At 41.5% G+C, this 24032-nt stretch overlaps 1 long non-coding RNA gene across 2 annotated transcripts; it reads left to right on the forward strand.

Moving 5' to 3' along the window:
* Positions 1-676: 676 nt before the first annotated feature.
* LOC140202280 (uncharacterized) lies at positions 677-18919 on the forward strand. 2 transcript variants are annotated; one of them, XR_011887060.1, is made up of 3 exons: positions 677-1049; positions 1408-1667; positions 11776-18919. It is a non-coding gene; the product is annotated as an uncharacterized lncRNA (long non-coding RNA). The 2 variants fall into 2 exon arrangements; XR_011887061.1 differs by having other exon boundaries at positions 677-1045.
* The last annotated feature ends 5113 nt before the right edge of the window (positions 18920-24032 follow it).

A 24032-nucleotide genomic window follows, 5' to 3' on the forward strand; every position in this document is an offset into this window, starting at 1 on the left:
AGTGTAAGGCTATAATCAACATTTCTCGCATGCATTTGTCAACTGTCATTCTGAGATGATTGTTTGAGGCAGGTCCGCCCCTTTTATTTAGCAGAATTATTATCTTAGTTGCCGTCCTTATATTCTCAAATGATGTATAAAGAAATTAAAGCAGATCTAGTGCTCGCATTTACCATGTCTTAGGAAATCTAAGTATGGACGGTTCAGTACACCCCAGCAGCAACCGGAGCGCGGTCTGTGATAAAGTACTGTAGGTTTTGCTGTCAGAGCGGTTTGCGGGCTAGGAATTGGTGTCGTAATTAATGTCTGAGCCGCAACCAGTATGGTTTATTTCAGACTGCCGACTCCCGCCAGATATTTGCTCTTGTACAGTCTTCAATGCCCCGTGTCTAAATCGTGTATGCCACTTTTGAATCTGGTAAATTCCAAGCGATATTGGGAGAGGTCTGCAATTACCACTCGCCAACATATTCAAACTATCGCCAGCAAGATTATCTCACTGGCGGTAGATTTCAGAGTTCTACGTAGTGGTTATTACTGAAGATAACTTTTGGGAACTTTTGTTGTTTGATAGTAACGAATTTATCGTGTCAAACGCCATTCAACTTACTGTCCAATTTGTTAAAATAAACATAACACTGTGTCGGTTGTGAAATCCACAGGAACATGCTCACCGCAGATTATCATGGGCCACGCCTTTAGAAGTGTTTGTCCACTTTAGTGGAAGATCTCTTTGTTCTTGCTCGAGATGTCGGTAATATAAAGCCAAGGATGGAAGTGAAGGTCACTTTGTGGTATACGTGATCGGTAATCAAAAACTCACGCCAGAGAATCCATAATGGTGCACATCCAGCGTGACAGGACGTCCGATTTTAGCGTTTAATTTGGAGTTCACGAAGTTTGTATATTTAAATTCCCATGGACAGTGCGCTAAATTTCACCAGTTACTGACAAGAGAAAATCTGCAGATGCTGTAAATCCAAACAACACACACAAAATGCTGGAGGAACTCAGCAGGCCAGGCAGCATCTATGGAGTTACCATAGTAGGTACTATCCTTACTTTGCCTTTTCCATTCTATTTGGTACAAGTTCCAATGTTCAGGGTACATCTATCCCAGTGTATGACACTGAGGTGCACGGGCCAAAATATCTAAAGTTCAGTTCTCTTCCTGTGATTTGTCCTCAAGACTAGCGCAACAGATAATGTGTTACAGTAAGAGGGTGCTGGGAGAGGAGAGTCCCTTCCTTACCTCGGCCTGTAGAAAGTGTACGCGGTTTGCTTTCACGCCATCTGAACTTCACCAGTACAGATGTTTGGTGTAGGTGTAATGGTAGATGAGCCAGTTTCAGCTAGCAGTCAGCTAGAGAATAGGATACATTTTGAAACTTTGGTTTTAAATTTCAGTCAGACAATGTGCTGGAGGAACTCACGGGTCGCGAGGAGGATCTCCTGGAGGGCTTGCTCCTGCACCTGGCCAAGATGGCCGGCCATTCACGTGTCCGGGCGGTGCAAAGTCGAGGATTCTGCCGGAGACAACTGCCTGCCCCTCTTCCAAGGATACGTTCGTGCCGGGCTGCCCTTAGAGAGGGAGCATGCGGTCACAACGGATACAGCGGGGGATTTCCAGGAGCGGTGGGCCCCCCAGGGGATTGGCTATTTTACAGGTAGTAGTAATCATATTCTAATTTGAATTTATTCACAGTCTTGTAAAATACTGAATGTTTGTACTTGTGGATTTGTCGTGTAAAGAAACTTATATAGTTTTGGAAAAAAAAGGAACTCCAAGTCAGGCAGCATATTGGAGGGGAATACTAGGTCGATGTTTCAGGCGAGACCCTTCATCAAAGAGTCTTGAGTTCTTTCAGCATTTTGTGCATTCCTCAAGATTTCCAGCGTCTGCAGGATTTCTTGTGAATATGATGATACGTGTATCCCTAATTTTGGATCACTAGAGTGCCCGCTCACTGTTAACACTTGGTGAACTGAGAAACCATACTCTTCAAACTGGCTCAGCACAAAGAACTTTCTGCATGTATGTTTCTTTGTATTCGTTCATCGAGTGATCTAGATATGACCAGGGAAATCACCTTTTACTACAATTCCCTTGTTTCATTTCTCTTGACTGGTGATGGTGTCTTTTTGAATAACTATCGTTCCTGTGTGAACCGTTTGGGTGGCCGTGATACTCCAATATTTAAACCTAGGTCTCTCTCTATGGATATACCTTCAGAGCGGGACTAATATATTTTCAGTATTAACCAGGAGTGGATCTACCCGCGGATTTATTGCTGATATATTTAATTCAGATAAATGTAGAAGGTTTGGTTTTGCTGAAAGCTTCCTGCTCTGCCCTTGCATTTGGATGGCAGCTCGGAAGCTCCCCCAAAGCATGTAGTCACCATGCGACAGAAACGGTCGCCTGAACAGGACTGGTGACAATCAGTGCCAACTGATAACTATTTGATATCAAGCCAAGTCACTCCAGAGACCATTGCGATTGGTAGGCATTTCAAATGCTGGACAACCCCTTTGGATTCCGCCACATGCCGCTTGGCTGTTTCACTAGAAACCGTAGAAAATTCAATCCAGTGACAGCGTGAAATTGTTAGTATCACATCTGGGACATCGTGAACATCTTGGTACTTCAGCACTATAATGGACATTGCAGAAACAATGCGTGGTGCTACATTTTGATTTTTTTTCCCGCTGAGGAACTGCAGCGGAGTTAAGCGCCCTGAAGTTGGTTGGAACGTTTTCTCCTGGGGTTGAGTTTCTAGCTACAGGATCTGAATGTCATACGGCCGGGGGGGGGGGGGGGGGGGCGCGGTGTGCTGGAAGTGGACCCAAATGCAAACCACAGACACTGAAGTACCAGAAACAGGACAAGGTTTATCAAGAAAGCAAGGGGAGTCAGGAAGAAACGACGCTGGACATGGACACAGGCTCTGGACAGGACAAGGACACCGGGCCTGGGCTAGGACTAAGACTAGGACAGCGGGACCAGGACAAGGAACTTGGAACTAGGAGCCTGGGCTAGTACTCCGAGCCAGAGAATGGACAGGGACCTGGGTCTTGACTGGGGCTCAGATCCCAGATCTAGGCAAGGACAAGAAGTGTCTACATTACTGGATGTGGCTACAGAACTGGACATGGAACTCCTGCACAGGACGAGAGCACAAAGCATTGACTTGGACAGGATGAGGTTCTTGGACATGGCTTGGACTAGACAAGGGACTCCTGGACAGGACGAGGGACTCCTGGGCTGGGCGAGAGTCTCCTGGACAGGACAAGGGAACCCCAGCACAGGATGAGGAATCTCCAGCACAGGACGAGGAACTCCAGGACAGGACATGGTTCTTGGACTCGGCTTGATTAGGCTCTTGGGTACGGAGCTGGGACCCTCCTTGGGGTGCAGGGCCAGGACACTTTCTTGGATGCAGGGCCAGGACCCTTATAGGATGCAGGGCCAGGATGCTTCCTAGGACGCAGGGCCGGGACTCTTTCTTGGATGCAGGTCCGGGACCCTTATAGGATGCAGGGCCAGGATGTTTTCTAGGATGCAGGGCCGGGACCCTTTCTTGAATGCAGGGCCAAGACCCTTATAGGATGCAGGGCCAGGATGCTTCCTAGGACGCAGGGCCAGGACTCTTTCTTGGATGCAGGGCCAGGATGTTTTCTAGGATGCAGGACTGGGACCCTTTCTTGGATACAGGGCTGGGATGCTTTCTAGGATGCAGGGCCAGACCCTTTCTTGGATGCAGGGCCAGGATGCTTTCTAGGACGCAGGGCCAGGACCTTTTCTTGAACACAGGGCTGGGATGCTTTCTAGGAAGCAGGACTGGGACTCTTTCTTGGACACAGGGCTGGATGACTGCCGAGGTGACTGCTAAGATAACTGCTGAAGAAACCGCCAAGGAAACTGTCAGGAATTTAGGTGGGGAGGGGAAGGGAACAGTCCAGCCCAAAACGAGAATCAGGTGCCTCAATTAAGGTACCCAATGGAACAGGGGAAAATAGGAAAACCCGGAATAAGGATCGATGAACCGGACCATGAACTGGAATGCGGATTTCACGAACCGGACCATGACACTGAACTACTGTGTATAAGATGATGAGAGGCTTTGATCGTGTGGATAGTCAGAGGCTTTTTCCCAGGGCTTTTCTATGTCTATGTCTATGTCTATGAAATGGCTAGTACGAGAGGGCACAGTTTGAAGGTGCTTGGTAGTAGGTACAGAGGAGATGTCAGGGGTAAGTTTTTTACACAGAGAGTGGTGGGTGTGTGGGATGGGCTGCCAGCGACGGTGGTGAAGGTGGATACAGTAGGGTCTTTTAAGAGACTCCTGGACAGGTAAATGGAGTTCAGAAAAATAGAGGGCTATGGGTAACCCTAGGTCATTTCACAGGAAAGGACATGTTTGGCACAGCTTTCTGGGCCGAAGGGCCTGTATTGTGCTGTAGGTTTTCTGTGTTGCTAAGGAAAAGGATAAAAAAGCAGAAGAGAATGAAATATGTTGAAATTCTAATGGAAGACTGAACGGGGTTGGATTAAGCGAGGATAAAGAAAATAATGGCAAGTAATCAATAGTAGTTAAACTGTGTTTGAGAATTATCATAAGACCATAAAACACAGGAGCATAATCTGACCACTCAGCCCATCAAGTCTGCTCCGCCACTCCATCAAGGCTAATTATTATCCCACTCAACCCTATTCTGCCTCCATCCCGTCACCTTTGATGCCCTTATTAATCAAGAACCTATCAAACTCCACTTTAGATGTACCCTGTTATGTCATCAGCAACAATGAATATAGAATTGAGTCAGGTTTTATAAACAAACATAAACATTTATTAAACTCTGCTCAACAATAGCGAAAATTATTCAAACAACTAACTTAAACCGGGAGTTAACTGCTATACGGCAACTCTGGAACAGTTCTTAAAGTGGTATATTCGAACACAGTCTTAAAGTGGTAAATTCAAAAGTCCAATTGATTTATACAGTCAGTAAGGAAAGACTTCTCTGGAAACAGATTTCTTCGAAGACATGACATTACTGCTGATTCTGTCCAAAGGATTCACGACGAAGGAAATAAAACGGCTTAAAGCAACTGACCTTTTCCTGGCGAATGAACACTGCACAAACCTTCCTGATCTTGCAGGGGTTATCTCAGATGCAGGCCACTATTCCTGAACAAAGATTCAATAATGTCGATCCTTTAAAAAATCGCTGAACAACACCAACTTTACTCAATCTTTCAGGTTGCTGTACTTTGGTAAGGTCTTCACTCTCCAATACTAGACTGTAAAGGTAAATCAAAGGTACACCAAACAAAAACTGGCAGCAATTGGCAAAACTGCCGGCACAACAATTTTACCTTACAATAGAAAGTAAAACTCCACTTTAAAACGAAACTGCATCATGGGACGAATACGCAGCATAACGGAATAACTGACGAACTAAAGCTGAGTAACAACAGGGGTTTCCCATTATATACCTGTTGGGAATATGTCATCATGTGACCTCACACTGGTGGGAAAATTACATCACCCCACCATCACAAGACCATTATATCTTGCTCACAAGATACTCAATCACATCATGGCCATAAGACAGTCACAAGATACCTATGAGGTATGTAACAACCCAAAGACTTGGTCTGTGGCAATAAATTACACAGATTCACTACCCTCTGGCTAAAGAAATTCCCCCTCATCTCTTTTCTAATGTGATGCCCCTCTATTCTGAGGCTCTGTCCTCTGGTCCTAGACCCCCACACTATAGGAAACATTGTCTCCATGTCCACTCTTATTTAAGCCTTTAAATATTGGATAGGTTTCAATGAGATTATGCCCTAATTTTTCTAAACTCCAGCGAGTATAGAAACAAAAGCAGGTATAGGCAACAAAGAACAAATGAGGTACTTGAAGAGTATAGAAAATGTAAGAAAACACTAAAGAAGGAAATTAGGAAGGCAAAAAGAAGACATGAGGTTGCTTTGGCAGATAACGTGAAGGTAAACCTGAAGGGTTTCTACATGTTTATTAAGAGTAAAAGGATAGTAGGGACAAAACTGGTCCCCTAGAAGATCAGAGTGGTCATCTATGTGTGGAGCCTCACGAGATGGGGGAGATCTTAAACAGTTTTTTTGCATCAGTATTTAGGAAACTGGCATAGCATATATAGAAAGAAGGGAAACAAGCAGTAGTGTCATGGAACATATAGAGATTAAAGAAGAGGAAGTGCTTGCTGCCTTACAGTGAATAAAGGTATATAAATCCCCCGGGCCTGACATGATATTTCCTCGGACCTTGAGAGAGACTAGTGTAGAAATTGCAGGGGCCCTGGCAGAAATACTTAAAATGTCCTTAGCCACAGGTGCGGTACCGGAGGATTGAAGGGTAACTCATGTTGTTCCATTGTTTAAAAAAGTCTCCAAAAGTAAACCAGGTAATTACAGGCCGGTGAGCCTGACATCAGTAGTAGGTAAATTATTGGAAGGTGTTCTGAGAGATCGGGTATACAAGTATTTGGACAGCCAAGGGCTGATTAAGGATAGTCAGCATGGCTTTGTGCGTGGTGGATCGTGTTTAACAAACCTTGTAGAGTTTTTCGAGGAGGTTACCAAGAAAGTAGATGATGGAAAGGCTGTGGATGTTGTCTACATGGACTTTAGTAAGGCCTTTGGCAACTAACATGGGAGGTTAGTTCAGAAGGTTCAGACACTAGGTATCCATGGAGAGGTTGTAAATTGGATTCGAAATTGGCTGTGTGGGAGAAGACAGAGAGTGGTAGTGGTTGATTGCTTCTCAGACTGGAGGCCTGTGAATAGTAGTGTGCCTCAGGGATCTGTGCTGGGACCATTGCTGTTTGTTGTCTATATCAATGATCTAGATGATAATATGGTAAATTGGATCAGCAAGTTTGCTGATGACACTAAGATTGGAGGCATTGTGGACAATGAGGAAGGCTTTCAAAGCTTGCAGAGGAATCTGAACCAACTGGAAAAATGGGCCAGAAAATGGCAGATGGAATTTAACGCAGACAAGTGTAAGGTGTTGCATTTTGGAAGAACAAATTAAGGTAGGACTTACACAGTAAATGGTAGGGCACTGAGGAGTGCGGAGGAACAAAGGGATCTGGGAGTTCAGATACATAATTCCCTGAAAGTGGTGTCACAAGTCGACAGGCTTGTAAAGAAGTCTTTTGGCATCCTGGCATTCATAAATCAAAGTATTGAGTATAGGAGTTGGGATGTTACGGTGAGGTTGTATAAGACATTGGTGAGGCCAAATTTGGAGTATTGTGTGCAGTTCTGGTCACCTAATATAGGAAGAATAATAATAATAAATACTTTATTGTCACCAAACAATTGGTACTAGAACATACAATCATCACAGTGATATTTGATTCTGCGCTTCACACTCCCTGGATTACTAATATTAAATATTAAAGATATTAAAAATAGTTAAAATTAGTAAATATTAAAAATTTAAATTATAAATCATAAATAGAAAATAGAAAAATGGGAAGTAAGGTAGTGCAAAAAAACCAAGAGGCAGGTCTGGATATTTGGAGGGTACGCCCCAGATCTGAGCCAGGATCTATTCAGCAGTCTTATCACAGTTGGAAAGAAGCTGTCCCCAAATCTGGCCGTATGAGTCTTCAAGCTCCTGAATCTTCTCCTGGAGGGAAGAGGGATGAAAAGTCTGTTGGCTGGTGGGTCATGTCCTTCATTATCCTGGCAGCACTGCTCTGACAGCGTGAGGTGTAAAGTGAGTCCGTGGACGGAAGATATCAGTAAGATTGAAAGAGTGCAGAGCAGATTTACTAGGATGTTGCTGGGTCTTCAGGAGTTGAGTTACAGGGAATGATTGAACAGGTTAGGACTTTATTCCTTGAAGCGTAGAAGAATAAGGGGGGATTTGATAGAGATTTACAAAATTATAAGGGGTAGAGACAGATTAAATGCGAGTAGGCTCTTTCCACTTAGATTAGGAGAGATAAATACGAGGGGACATGGCTTTAGGGTGAAAGGGGAAAGGTTTAGGGAGAACATTAGGGGGAACTTCTTCACTCAGAGAGTGGTGGGAGTGTGGAACTGCTCACTCTTAAGAATAAATTGGATAGATACATGGATGGGAGAGGTCTGGAGGGTTATGGACTGGGTGCAGGTCAATGAGACTAGCGGAATAAAGTTTCAGCACAGACTAGAAGAGCCGATTGGCCTGTTTTCTGTGCTGTAGTGGTCTATGGTTCTATGGCATAAAGGCCCATAGCCATCAAAGCTCCTTATACTTTAATTCCTTCATTCCCGGGAACATTCTCCTGAAACTCCTCAGAACCCTCTCCAATGCCAGCACATTGCTCTTAGATAACTGCTCACAATGATCCAACTGTGGTCTAACCAATGCTTTACAAGGCCTCAGCTTTATATCCTTTTACTTTATATTCTCGTCCTTTTGAAATGAATGCTAACATTACATTTTTCTTCCTCACCACTGACTCAACCTGCAAGTTAATGTTTAGGGAATCTTGCCCGACAACTCTCAAGTTCCCTTGCACCTCTGATTTCTGAATTTTCTCTGTTTAGAAAATAGTCTACGTCTTTATTTCTTCTACCAGTGCATGACTATTCACTTCCCTACACAATAATCTATCTGCCACTTCTTTGCCCACTCCCCTAATCTTCTGCAGTCTCCTACTTCTTCAACGCTACCTGCCCCTCCATCTTTCTTGGTACCATCTGAATACTTGGCCATAAATCCATCAATACTGTCTGGAGTGGAAGTAAACTATGGAGTTACTCTGCCATTCCTTGAGAAATATGTGGCTCAACAGGTGTACAAATTGTACAAACATTCCTAACCCTGAAGCGTGGAACTAATTGACTTATCCACCAGGATCAGGTTCAGTGGAATTCCCTGTTGGCACACTACTGCATTCCTTTCTTGGGCACAAGGCAATTCCTAGACAGAAAAAAATAAACAGCCCATTATATTATATCTGCCTTTCTTGTGATCACAAAGTACAGTATTCTGCTCCAGCCTCGCCATTTCCTGAAGTTTAAGGGCAGTTTGTTTTTGCTGCAGCTCTGTGGCCCTGAGTTGATGAAGATAATGAGTGAACTGTAGAGCCTGACAGAGTGAGGCAGAAGGAACCTGGTGGTCTGTTCTGTAAGATCTGTGAGTGTTCTGTAAGATCCCATGTGCTCCTGGCACAGAGACAAGTTCCTTAGTGCTGTCTCAGATACACTTTCTCCCGTCTGAGTAGTCGTAGATCAATGATTTCCAGGAATTTGTCAGAATGTGCCACTTGGGTAGGATAGGAGAGATGAAGAGAAAGAGAGGGAGAGAGAAGATGCATGCATACGTACATACTTAGCGGCTGAGCTCCTAGGCATTGTGAACTTGTTAATTGAAGTGCGAGAAATGGGCCTTACATGTAATATTCTCAAAGGTCCTCTATGAAACTATTCCACTGTACTGTGATAATATATTGTCCTACGATATATGGTTCAAGGTGCAACCCTAAAAAGCATAAAGCACCTCTCATATTTCACCAGTCACATTTCAGCAAAGGCCAACATCTATAATATATGGTTTACTAAGCAGTAGTGATTCCTGCACTACTATGTGTTCTGGGACCTGGACTACCTGGAGAAGGTACCTCCAAGAACTAGAGAGAATTCACTAAATCTAGTGGCAGGATAAACAAACCAATGTCAAAGTCCTCTGGCAGATCAACACCCCCAGTATTAAGGCCCTAATTTAAATCAGTTGACTACAATGTGTAGGTCATGTAGTTTGTATGCCTGACACTTGACTTTCATAATGGAAATTGTATCAGAACTTTGTCAGAGGAAGAGGTTACCACCAAGTAGGCGGAGAAGACAAAAAATATTAAGGATATTCTCATCCATGAAAAATGCATGCTGCATCCAATTTTGAGGTCGTGGTGTCCTTGGCTCAGGACTGGGTCTCATTAATCCCATAGTTTAATTCCACTCCAGTAAAATGATAATGGAGTTGAAAACTAATGACAGCTAACAATCTCTATATCAATTAGTTTGCAATCATCCAGGAAATTATGAAAAGTTCCCAGCAGTATAGAACTTTATCAAACACGGTCAAACATTTTCCTTACAACTATGCAACACTTATTACATGTTGTTCCTGAAGTTATTCATAAATAGTATCCAAAATTATATGTATATCTAAAATGTTAGGTAAAAAAATACATATAATTTGTATTACAACGAGCAGGTCTCCTCTGAGTGATAAAACAGCTATGTGCCCTTAAAATTATTGCCTTCTGACAGGGATGTGGGTGGCAAGGTTGGCATATTCAAATTGACAAGAGGGAAAAAGAACAATTTATTAACATCTAAAGAGAGAAACCACAGTCTCTCTGCACCCTTTGTGGACTTCTGAAATGAATGTAATATCTGAGTCAGAAAGCACATCTTTCTTCAAGTCTTCTTGGAATCAATTATCAGGCCACATAGTTGTGGCAGAAGTAATGCGCCAGAACTGTGGGCATGTGGCTCCTCATTGATCAACTGGTAAGGAAGAACTTAAGTTTTTGTCAAAGTACTTCAAAACCAGCCTGGTCCTCAAAGGTGAGGTATGTACAGCATCATATGTTTATTTGATGTATTATCATGGACCAGGCCTGTGGCAGGATGAACTTCATATTAAAGTTCCTGTGTTTTTCATGCAAGATCAATGCCATTTGACAGCTAAATATGGCAGTTTCACTGTATCAATTGAACTAGTTCAGAAGACTCCTGGCAAGAGGACTCCTTACTCACTTCTGACAAGACTAACTCTAAAGTTGCTCTAGTTCTCCAGGAATATGCAGAGATCAGCAAATCATGGCATTTTAAAAATTTCCAAATTATAAGTGAATGACCACCACAACTTCTCCACATCTTCTTAGTCATCTGAACTTCTATATTCACTCTTGTCATAATGAAAATGTGACAGTAATTTTAATTTTTTTAACATGTTTAGCTACACTTGTTTAAGGACTCTTATTATTTCATGCTTGTTATTTATTGATATTTACTTATACCTGTACTTGCACTGTTTGTCATCCATTGATCCTGTTTACAGTTACTATTCTATAGATTAGCTAAGTATGCCCACAGAAAAAGGATGTCATGGTTATATATAGTGACTCTGACAATAAATTTTACTTTAAACTTTGAGACTAATACTGAATTTTTAGCAAATTAACAGGTAGAAGATAGTTGTGTATCATAAGTGGATAGCAATGAATATATAGAAGAAGAAGCAGTAAAATTTGACTGGCAATTTCTTGACTCCAGGAAGAGAACAGGTCTTTCTTAGAAATAAAGTAAAAATACAATCTTGTGTGTAACTACAGAATCTCTCATTTTTCTCAGAAGGTTACTGTTCATATTGTGAGAGCACTCAGAGGAACCTATGCATGTTAGATATTTGCTGTTTTCATTTTTTTTCTATTTGATAAAAAAATGTGTTGCATTCCTTGCAGTACATTAAACACTTTTTATCTTGCAATTATCCCCAATGGAATCTTGATCACATAATCTAAATTAACCAAACCTTGAAGTCTATTGTTAAGAATACATATGCATTTATAAAGAAGGAGAGTTCTTTGGACAAATTCTTAGTCATATTATTGTTAAATTTAATGAGATTCAAAGTTTCAAGATTCAAAAATTTGAAGTAATTTATTGTGAAAGAATGTATAAATTATGCAACCTTGAGATTTGTTTGCTTACAGGCAGCCACAAAGCAAGAAACCCAAAAGAACCCATTTAAAGAAAAAAATAGAAGACCAACACCCAATGCGCAAGAGAAAAAACAAACACAAATCATGTAAACAACTGAAGCAAACAACACCATTCTGAACCAAATTGAGTCCTCAGATCCAAACCCTGGAGCAGCTCAGGGTAGGCCCAAATCCTCGCTTATCAGTTTATCATCTCAGCAGAACGGAGCAGCCGGGGTAGTCTTCATAGCCTCAGTGCCATGAAGAGAGGCGTGACCATTGCGGAGAGCAAGTGAAATTGGCTCTCATCTCGGGTCCTGAGAGTCTATCTGAGCCAGCGTTTATATTCACCAAACAACAGAACAGCTGAAGGTTCTGGCACCCTGGAGAGAGGAGTGAACCTTGCAGAGAGCAATCAAAATCAGCTCTTGCCTCTGATCTGGGCCAACTTTCAAATTGTCTAAACAATGGATCATATCTTGCACCAGGACCCAGCCACTGCAAAGGGCTCGGGGCCTAGACCACGCCACTCAGCAACTTGCTCTGGGCCCAGATTTCATCACCCAGCCCGAAGCCTTTTTTTTTAGCACTTCCATGTGAGATAATTAACTTATATGTCAGCAAGCAATATATTTTCCTTCCATGTTTCTTCCATTCTGGGGTTTGAAAATTAATAGCACCATCACTAACTGTTTAATATGCATTTCCAGAGGAATTGAAAAATATTGTATGTTACATTTGAGAAAAAGTAAGTGCATCAATTTTCAAAACATCAAGTTTGAAATAAACAAGTTAGCGATTGTTCCAATAATAACAAATTATGTTGCATTGGAATACTACCAACGAGGCTTGAATTGAAGTTACAGAGATTATCATGGTGCTATGCAATCTGTCTTTGGGACCACTGTCAGATGTGGTCTGACCTATGTGCTGCTCTATACATATTTTATAAAGCATAGTAGCAATGGATATAAAGCAATGGATTCAGAGTCCCACACAGCTGATCAAAGACACAAGTTCAAATCCCACTATTGCAGTTGGGGAATTTAAATTCAAGTAATTAAATGAGACTGGAATAAATCAATAACCAAAAAAACATGAAATTAGCAGATTTTCATGAAACCCATATGGTTCATTGTGCTCTTTAGGGAAGGAAATCTGCCAACTTTATCCGTCTGTCCTGTATGTGACTCCAGACACACCAAAGTAATTGACTCTTAACCACCTTTCTTAATAAGAGATGGACTTAATAAATGCTGGCCTTGCGAATGATGCCTGCTTCTCGATAATGAATAAAGCATATTCATTGGCACGTTAACATGTTACCTATTTTCCAAAGACATCTGGCCAATTGCTATCAATAAATAATGTAGAGATAGCTTCCTCAAAAGTACATAAATAGTTATTTTCCCATCCACAGTGCCACTTCCTCCCTCTTCAATGGACCTCTCTCTCTCTCTCTCTCTCTGTTCACTTTCTCTGCACTTTTCTGTCACCTGCTTCAGAAAATAAATTCATTTTTAAGTTCTTACACAGATCTATCGTGACTGATTTGATGACATGCCTTCCCTTGAGTCGGGGAATTTGAAACCATGAATTTTTAGGAATGCTAAACAATTTGATTGCAAGGTATTACCTGGGATGTCTCAAAAATTGTCACCCTCCTTACCGAGATGCAGAGAAGAGCTCTGCATAGAAGTTTCCATGCAAGAAAAAAATAGGGCAACAATTTAAAAGGACAATTTTTATTGCACAGCATGGAATACTAATCTTTGTAAAAGTTCTATAGAACTTAATTTGATCTTTAAGCAAAAACAGCAAAGTTTGTGACAGGGTTGTACTTCACAGCTGTGTCCTTTCAAATTACTTTTTCTCTCAGATACAACTTCTCCTGCATTCCCTGGACACTTTGTTCATGGGTCCAAATTTGATGCATGAAGTAGGCAGCAGATCAAGTTGCTTTTATTTTACAAATATTTTTAACTCTCATTTAAATTACGAACATAGGTTTTTAAAAAGCTCATTGTGATATTTATGTCATAATTTTGAAATCAATTCTTCTAATAATAAAATACATCATTGTAAAACAAGAATTTCAATTCAGACACCAACATACAGCAGTGGCCTCGAGGCTTTTATAGACTGAGTTATGTATTTGGCAATAAAGTAAAATCTTTCATTGTTTTTGAGTAAAGGAAACCTGGCTAAACCATTTGGAACTTTATGTTGAATAATGACCCACTTGACATTAGTTTTTGTCATTAATTTCTTCAACACATACAACTACAAATGGCTGCCATTTTTTCCTGATACATGATGAATCTTCTGGAATGTCTAAGCAAAAGAAAAGTGAACCATTGTTCAGATTGAAATTCACTATTAACTTCAATTTTGTTTTCAATACAGAAACAAATCCATTGGTCTACCACACCCATGCCAACTATCAATTACCCACCTACACTAATTCCAATTGCTAGCACTTGGTCAGTGGCTTTCTATAATTTGGCAATTCAAGAGTTTATATAACATATAATTATATATAAGTAGTCCAATATGTTATAGTGGGCCTTGTATATATTCACCTATGCTACAGAGCTCTGCTTTATCTGTGTGTTTAATTATTAATAGACTTGAGCTTGGTGTCTTTTCCATCTATGGGAGTGCTTCTGTGACATTTATTTCTCACATGGAGCTATAAGCTCCTCTGATGGTTGTTGAACTAGGTAAACTATTTTTGAGTGATTGCCCGGAATTTCCTCAGCCACTGCATTGTGAGTTCATGGCTGGTTTAGAGCTTGACGTACAGCTTGGAAATTTATTAGAACCTGAGGACTAAGATATCAGTCATTACTGAATTAGCCTTATGTGGGCCAAGCACTTTCCTTCATCCACTGCACTCCACGATATATAATAGACATCATTTACACTCATTGGCCGCCTTTTAGGTACACTGTACACCTGCTCGTTAATGGAAATATCTAATCAGCCAATCATGTGGCAGCAACTCAACGCATAAAAGCATTCAGACATGACCAGTGTTGTTGTTCTCCAGACCAAACATCAGAATAGGGAAGAAATGTGATCTGAGTGACTTTGACCGTGAGATGATTGTTGGTGCCAGACAGGGTATTGTGAGTAAGTATCTCAGAACTGCTGACCTCCTGGAATTTTCACACACAACAGCCTCTAGAGTTTACAGAGGATGGTAGGAGAAACAAAAATAAAATATCCAGAGTGTGACAGTTCTGTGGGTGAAACTCCCTGTTAATGAAAGAGGTCAGAGGAGAATGGCTAGACTGGTTCAAGCTGACAGGAAGGCATCAGTAACTCAAATGACCACACATTATAACAGTGGTGTGCAGAAGAGCATCTTTGAATGCACATGTCGAATCTTGAAGTGGATAGCTTACAGCAGGAGAAGACCATGAACATACTCTCAATAGCCAATTTATTAGGTACTTCCTGTGGCAATTGAGTGTAGGTCTCCCAGTGGGCACTTGGCCAAGTGGTTAAGGCATTCGACTAGCGATCTGAAAGTTGTGAGTTCGAGCCCCAGCCGAAGCAGCGTGTTGTGTCCTTGAGCAAGGTGCTTAACTACACAGTGCTCTGCAACGACACCCGTGCCAAGCTGTATCGGCCCTTGCCCTTCCCTTAGATAACATCGGTGTCGTGGAGAGGGGAGACTTGCAGCGTGGGCAACTGCCGATCTTCCATACAACCTTGCCCAGGCCTGCACCCTGGAGAGTGAAGACTTTCCAGGCGCAGATCTATGGTCTCGCAAGACTAACAGATGCCTGTACTGAGTGTAGGTCTAAATTCATACTCTCTTGATAGCTTTTTCACCTCCAACTATTTGAATTCACTCCCTTAGCTTGCCCTCTATAAATCTGAACTTGTTCATTTATCCATTGCTCTCATCCTTTCTGAGAAATATTGACTCCTAGTTCCTTGGCAGACAATGCAAATTATTATCCTCATCTTTAAATCTATTTATGCCTTCCTTATTTCTGGCCCCTCTAAGCTTAGCACCTAGTACATTCCTTCATCCATTTGCCCCACAAATGGCAACAATGTCATCTAGACCTCGTGTTTTGAAACCCTATCCAACAATCTCTGTAACATTTCATCTCTTTCTGTCTCTCCATCACTGTCTCTCTCTCTCTATCACTCTCTGTCTCTGTCCGTCTGTCTCTCTCATAGAACATAGAACATAGAAATCTACAGCACATTACAGGCCCTTCGGCCCACAATGTTGTGCTGACCATGTAACCTACTCCAGAAACTGTCTAGAATTTACCTAGTGCATAGCCCACTATTTTTCTAAACTCTGTGTACCTACCTAAGAGATTCTTAAAATACCCTATCTTATCCACTTCCACCACTGCTGACAGCAGTGAATTCCATGCACTCACCTCTCTCTGTGTGACAAGCTTACCCCTGACATCCCTCGGTACCTATTTCCCAGCACCATTAAGCTATGCCCACTCGTATTGGCCATTTCAGCCCTGGGAAAAAGCATCTGTCTATCCACAAGATCAATGCCTCTCATCATCTTATACACCTCTATCAGGTCACCTCTCATCTTCAGTTGTTCCAAGGAGAGAAGGCCAAGTTCACTCAACCTGTTCTCATAAGGTACGCCCTCCAATCCAGGCAACATCCTTGTAAATCTCCTCTGCACTCTCTCTATAGTATCCATATCCTTCCTGTAGTGAGGTGACCAGAACTGAACACAGTAGTCCAAGTGGGTCTCACCAAGATCTTATATAACTGTAACATTACCTTACGCTCTTGAACTCAATCCCTTGGTTGATGAATGCCAAAACACCCTACGACTTCTTAACAACACTGTCAACCCGTGCAGCAGCTTTGGGTGTCTGTGGACACAAACCTCAAGATCTCTCAGATCCTCTACACTGCCAAGAGTCTTACCATCAATATTATATTCTGACTTCAAATTTGACCTACCAAAATGAACCACTTCACACTTATCTGGATTGAAGTCCATCTGCCTCCTCTCAGCTCAGTTCTGCATCCTATCAATGTCCTGCTGTAACCTCAGGCAACCCTCTAGACTATCCACAACACCCCCAACCTCAGTGTCATCAGCAAACTTACTAACCCACACTTCTACTTCTTCATCCAGGTTATTTATAAAAATTGCTAAGAGGAGGGGTCCCAGAACAGATCCCCGAGTCACACCACTGGTCACAGACCTCCATGCAGAATATGAACCATCTACAACTATCCTTTCAAACCAATTCTGGGTCCACAAAGCAAAGTCTCCTTGGATCCCATGCCTCCTTACTTTCTGAAGGAACCTTGCAGGAGGAACCTTATCAAATGCCTTACTGAGCTCCATATACACTATATCCATGGCTCTACCTTCATCAACGTGTTTAGTCACATTCTCAAAAAATTCAGTCAGGCTGGGTAAGGCACGACCTACCTTTGACAAAGCCATGCTAACTATCCCTAATGATATTATGCCTCTCCAAATGCTTATAAATCCTACCCACCACTGAAGTAAGACTCTCTGGTCTTTAATTTCCTGGGTTATCTCTACTCCCTTGCTTGAACAAGCGAACAACATCTGCATCCCTCCAATCCTCTGGTACTTCTCTAGTCCCTATTGATGACTCAAAGATCATCACAAGAGGCTCGGCGATCTCTTCCCTCACTTCCCACAGTAGCCTGAGGTATATCTCATCTGGTCCCAGTGACTTATCTAACAATGTTTTTCAAAAGCACTAGCATATCCTCTTTCGTAATGTCTATATGTTCAAGCATTTCAGTCCACTGTAAGTCAGCTGCACAATTGCCAAGATCTTTTTCCCTGGTGAATACTGAAGCAAAGTATTCATTAAGTACCTCTGCTACCTGCTCCGACTCCATGCACACATTTCCACTTTTGCACCTGATTGGTCCCCTATTCTCGCATGGCTCATCCTCTTGCTCTTCACATACCTGTAGAATGCCTTGGGGTTTTCCTTAATCCAACTCACCAAGGTCTTTTCATGGCTCCTTCTGGCTCTCCTAGTTCCATTCTTAAGGTCTTTCTTAGCAACCTTGTAATTTTCTAGAGCTCTAACAGTACTTAGTTTCTTGAACCTTTCATAAGCTTTTCTTTTTAACAAGATTTTCTACATCCTTTGTACACCATGGTTCTTTAACCCTACCATCCTTTCCCTGCCTCAATGGAACATACCTATGCAGAACTTCACGCAAATGTTCCACGACCTTCTTCCCCCAGTTTATGTTGGGTTCTATTTTCATTATACATTCTACCTGCTGCTAGAGGACTTTTCAGTTCTCCTATCTACATGGCTGCATACTTCCTTCTGGTAGACAAATGGAATATTGCCCACAGGAAATTTAATTTTATCCATTATTCTAATGGGAATGGATTTTTTTAACCAGAAGAAAATGAAGAATATTCCTAAATAGTTTACATGAAGTTACCCAGTGTGTCTGTGACACAGTTGTGAGTCCAAGTTCCATTCTATGTTTTGAGGATGTTTGAAAGCATTTTTGAAGAATACTGCTTGGGGGAAGTGTTCCACTTTGGGTGAGATGTTGGACCATAATTTGCCAGAAGCATAAAGAACATCCCATGACAGTTTTTTTGAAGGGGAACAGATAGGCTCTGAGCAATGTTTTTCATTCAGCCAGTATCACAAAGTATTTGCTTTTATTTTTCCCGCTTCAGATTTGTGATCCTTGCTTTGTGATATTGTGACTTTGATAATAAATGCATTTTGAACTTTGATTAGCTATTAATGTTACTTTCACAATTGTACAGTATTTCAAGTGTGCTTCGTTGACTGTGATGCGTTATGAACAGCCTTAGAGCCATGAACAGCACTTGCAAATGGAAGTTCAATTATTGCTTTCTGATCAAGAATGATGAAAATGAGTGAAATTATCAAAAGATTAATATTTAGCCTCAATGTAATTTTAAAGCTATTTTTGTTAGCTTTTTATTGGAAAACTATTTCATATTTCATTCAAGTGCTATTGAGCCTAAGGGTTTATTTTCTAGGCCTCTAGTTTAATGAAATGCATTGATTTTGGTCTTTCACCTGGTTGTTTGCATTTTGGCTTTAATTTTGTTTATATCCCCTCACACATTCTGTACAACCTGCTCTTCAAATAAATTCAATCCTAATTAAATGCTGAGTCTGTGTAGACTACACTGCATAAAATCAGTGGATTCACAAATCATCACATTTGTAACAAAAAAAAATCACAATTATCATAAATTAAACATACTGTATGTAAATACATTTAAAGCTGTGTTCTTTAAGGTATTCTAAATTTAGAAAAATATTTTACCATTGAATGATGGACCATCATCAGTGCCAATTAAATTGTATTTCTTCTTCATGTGGAATTAAGCATTTTTAGAATCTACTCATTTTTTGAGATCTGGCATTTTAGCAAGGGCAGAATTGATCCCTTATCCCTAACTACTCTTGAGCAGGTGGTAAGATTGGGGAGCACAACAATAAAAGATCATTCAGCAAATCAGATGTACTAAGTTAATAGATTGTACCCTTTGGGAGCAACATAGAAATCCGGCTTAATCAGTAGGATGGAAGCTTCCTCCTTCACTCTGGAAGAATCTTACATGAAATAAGTTTGTTGCTTCTATGCCATCCAGAAGGGGACCTGAGTCCAGTTTTTGAAGGGGTAAGATTCCTATCACTGCAGGTTCCATGGTATTTTGCCTGATACTGGAAAGTGATTTCAGATGTTGACCCAGTGTAATGACAGTTAGCATGAATTTTGAATGCTTAATGCTGATTAATTCTACATAATCTGTGCCTGTGTCATTTTGAATGCTAATGTACCCCACACTGACAAGGATGAAGATTTACTCAAGCAGGAAAAGAAAGCAATTAAATTTGACCTTACACTCCACATTCTTTGTAGCACATATCAACACAATTGTTTGGCAAAGACGCACTTTAAGTAGGCTAGGTTTCAGGTCCATTTGTGTTGCCAATTAATACAAAATTTGTTGAACATTTCTCATGTGACTTTTTGTGTTTCAGTCTTATTTTGGCCTTTTTGTTCCTCCAATGTTAGTTTTTCTCATTCCTTCTTTTAGCACTATGGACAGCAGAAAGGCTGATATATTGGGCCGAAGTCCAGTCAGAGCCAGCATTGAGAGTTCATTGGGTTTAGGCAGCACATTGTGTTTCTGTTTTCATTATCAGATTTTTCCTTTCTCTTTGAGGAATTTGATTTAATCAAAGGTATCATTAAATCTGGCATTCAACCATCTGGAGTTCAGTGAGGGCATTCTCTTGGATTGGGGTATCATTGGACCAATATCATAGTTCTTTGTTATTGTTTAAAAGATTTGTATTTGGGTAATTTATTCCTTAGAAGAAAGAAATGAAAGAATGAATTGACTGACATGTTGCAGGGTCAGTTAAGAATAACTTAATGGGCACTTAAGGCCAAAGCAGCAGATCTGAGTGAAAAAAAACTTTCTTTCTCTCCATTTGGTTTAATTCAAAAGATTTCCAGCAGGTCTTTCAGGTCAACTATTTTACCCTCCATATTTCATCTCTTTTTTTTTGCCTGCGTGCGTGCGAGTCCGTGCGTGTGTGTGTGTGCATGTGTCCGTGATGATGTCTTTTCATGGCTTTTACAAGGCACAAAGCGAGAGGGAGACTGTGTGGCGCGCCACTCCTCACACAGACATTTTCGCAGTATTTTTCCCTTTATTTTACAAGGTCGAGTTGCGATCTCGACACTCAACCCGGCACGGATGAAAAGCGTACTCGGGAGCGGACCCGACTGGTTTCGAACCCGGGAACCTCCGTTCCCAGGTCCGGCACCAATGTCATTGCGCCACCAGCCGGCCCATATTTCAACGCAAACACGAGGAAATCTGCAGATGCTGGAATTTCAAGCAACACTTATAAAAGTTGCTGGTGAATGCAGCAGGCCAGGCAGCATCTATAGGAAGAGGTACAGTTGACGTTTCAGGCCGAGACCCCTTTAGGATAGTGTAAGGTAATTACCTTTATTTGTCCGGATTAAGGGAACTCTATTGGCAACTGAAATTGATATTTTTGAGATTCTAAGTTCAACATAAATTTATTGTCAGGGGACATATGTGTCACCACATAAAAACCTGAGATTCTTTTTCTGCAGACATACTAAGCAAATCTATAGAACAGTAACTATAAACATCAGGAACTGTACACTGTAGACTGTAAACAAACTGTGCAAATGCAGATATAAATAAATAGCAAGCATGAAATAACAAGATAACCGAATCCTTAAATGAGCGTAGCTATCCTTTTTGTTCAAGAGCAAGTGGCTAACTAAACTAATCTCCAACATGAGAAAATTGCAGATGCTGGAAATCCAAAGCAACGCACACAAGCAGCTGGAGGAACTCAGCAGACCAGGCAGCATCTCTGGAAAAGAGTACAGTCAATGTTTTAGGCCAAGACCCTTCATCAGGACCAAATTTCAGCAGTGAAAGAACTAATCTCTTCTACAATGCCCATCCTTCCATTTTCCTTACATACACGTTCCTATATAAGCATGTGTTAAAAGCCCCTAATGTTTCTGCCTCTGCTCATTAACACTGTTATACCTTACCCTTAATAGTGTACTGTCTCTACATTTGACCTACCAAGGTGCAATACTTCACATTTGGCCAGATTAAACTCCATCTGCCATCTCTCCGCCCATATAAGCAACTGATCTATATCCCATTGTATACTTTGCCAGCCTTCTACACTATCCACCACCAACCTTCTTATCATCTGTAAACTTACTAAACCACCCATCTATGTTTACATCCGGGTCATTTACATACATCACAAACAGCAGAGCTCCCAGTACAGATCCCTGCATAAGACCTCCTGCTAGAATTAGTTCCTTTGACCACTACCCTCTGTCTTCTATGGGCGAGCCAGTTCTGTATCCAAGATGGCCAATTCGCCATGGAATCTTTACATCATAATATTCTGGGGTGAGCCTCCCATGAGGGACCTTGTAAAACATCTTCACCTTACTAAAATCCATGTAGGCAGCATCCTGAGCTCTACATTCATCAGTCACCCTCATAACCTCGTCAAACCTCTCAATCAAGATGGGAAGACCCGACTTGCCCCATGTAAAGCTATGCTGGCTGTCCCCAAATAGGCTATGGGTTTTTCAATGATCATAAATCCTATCCCTAAGAATTCTCTCCAGTAACTTTCCTACCACTGATGTAAGACTCACTGGTTTATAGTTTCCAGGATTATCCTGGTTCCCTTCTTGAATAATGGAACAACATTAGCTAATTACCAGTCCTCCAAGAGCTCGTCTGTGGCTGTAGAGGACATAAAGATATTGGACAAGGGCCAAGCAATCTCTTCTCTTGCCTTTCTCAATAATCTGGGGTATACCCCATCAGGCCCTGGGACTTGTCCATCTTAATGCTCTTTAAGAGACCCAACACTACCTCCTCCTTTATCTCAAAATGCCCTAGCATATCAATATGTTCAGCACCGATCTCACTATTCTCCACATCCTTCCCCTTGGTAAATACTAATGTAAAGTACTCATTAACGACCTCACACACATCCTCCACATCCAAGCAAATATTCCTACCTTTATCCTTGAGTGGTCCTACTCTCTCCCTAATTATCCTTTTGCTCCTGGTGTATGTATAGCATGCCTTGGAATTCTCTTTAATTCTACCTGCCAAGGACTTTTCTGGCATTACCGATTCCCTTGTGTTCTTTTCTGCCTTCTTTATAATCCTGAAGAGTTCTGTTTGATTCTAGCTTCTCAAGCCCTACAGAGTTTTCTTTTTTCTTCTTGACTGAATTCATCACCTTTCTCAACATCCAGGGTTCTCTTATCTTGCCATCCTTGTATTTTCTCCTTACTGGAACATACTTAACTGTCCTGCACTCAGTGCAGTTGGTCTTTAAACACCCTCTATGTGTCAGATGTGGACTTGCCTAAAAACAGCTGTTCCCAATTAACAGCTTCCGTTAATTGGGAACTCTTTCTGGCTAATTCTCGTAATTTCCCCTGCTCCAATTTAATATTCTTCCGCAAGGTTCATATTTATTCCTATCTATAGCTATCCAAAAACTTAAGGAGTCGTTGTCACTATTTCTTAACTGTTCATCCACTGGAAGGTTGGTCTCCTGGCCAGACTGATCACCCACCACCAGGCCCAGTACAGTCCCTCCTCTTGATGGACTATCCAGATATTGATTTAAGAAATCCTCCTGGATGTAGCTAATAAATTCTGTGCCATCTAATCCTTTTGCACCATGAAAGTTCCAGTTTATATTGGAGAAGTTGAAGTCTCCCATGACAACAACCCTTTTGGTTTTACACCTTTCCTTAATCTTCCTACATATCTGATCCTCAATGTTCCTGATGATTATTGGGGAGCCTGTAGTACAATCCCATCATAGTGATTGCACCCTTCCTATTTTTGAGTTCTACCTAAAAGACTATGTAATGAGCTCTCCATTATGACCCCTCAGAGTCCAGCTGTGATATTGTCTCTGATTAGCAGTGCAACGCCCTCACTTCTTTTTACCTCCCTCTCTATCCTTTCTCAAACATTGAAATCCTGGGATATTAAGTACCTATTCCCATTCCTCTTTCAACCAAGTCTCTGTAATGGCCACAACATCATCGTCCCATGCACTAATGCTCTAAGTTCATCATTTTTACCCCTAATGACCCTAGCATTTAAATGTACTCACTAAACTATTTGTCATATTGTATTTATTATCTTGCTTCTGCTCATTTTTACAGGCACTGACATCTACTTTCCTCTTCATCCCTCCATTTTCTGACCTGGTGCCCTGGACCGCATCCCCCTGCCAAACTAGTTTAAACCCTCCCGAGAAGCACCAGTAACCTCCCAGCCAGGATATTAGTTCCCTTTCAGTTTAGGTGCAACACATTCATCTAGTAAAGGTCACACCTGCCTCAAAAAGGGTTCCAATGCTCCAAGAATCTGAAGCCCTGCTCCCTGCATCAGTTTCTTAGTAACTCATTCATTTGTACTATCATTCTATTCCTGCCCTGACTAGCACATGGCACCAGGATAATCCAACATTACTACCTCGAACGTCCTGCTCTTCAGTCTCTTCCCTAACTCCCTATACTCACTACGCAGGACCTCCTGATGATCTACCTTCTGAAGCCCTGCACTCTGGGCGCAGCCACTCCAGTAAAAATCTCACCTATGAGGTTCTCATCCCTGAGTCGATCCACTC

This window comes from Mobula birostris, chromosome 1, assembly GCF_030028105.1.
Source record: "Mobula birostris isolate sMobBir1 chromosome 1, sMobBir1.hap1, whole genome shotgun sequence".
NCBI lineage: Eukaryota > Metazoa > Chordata > Chondrichthyes > Myliobatiformes > Myliobatidae > Mobula > Mobula birostris.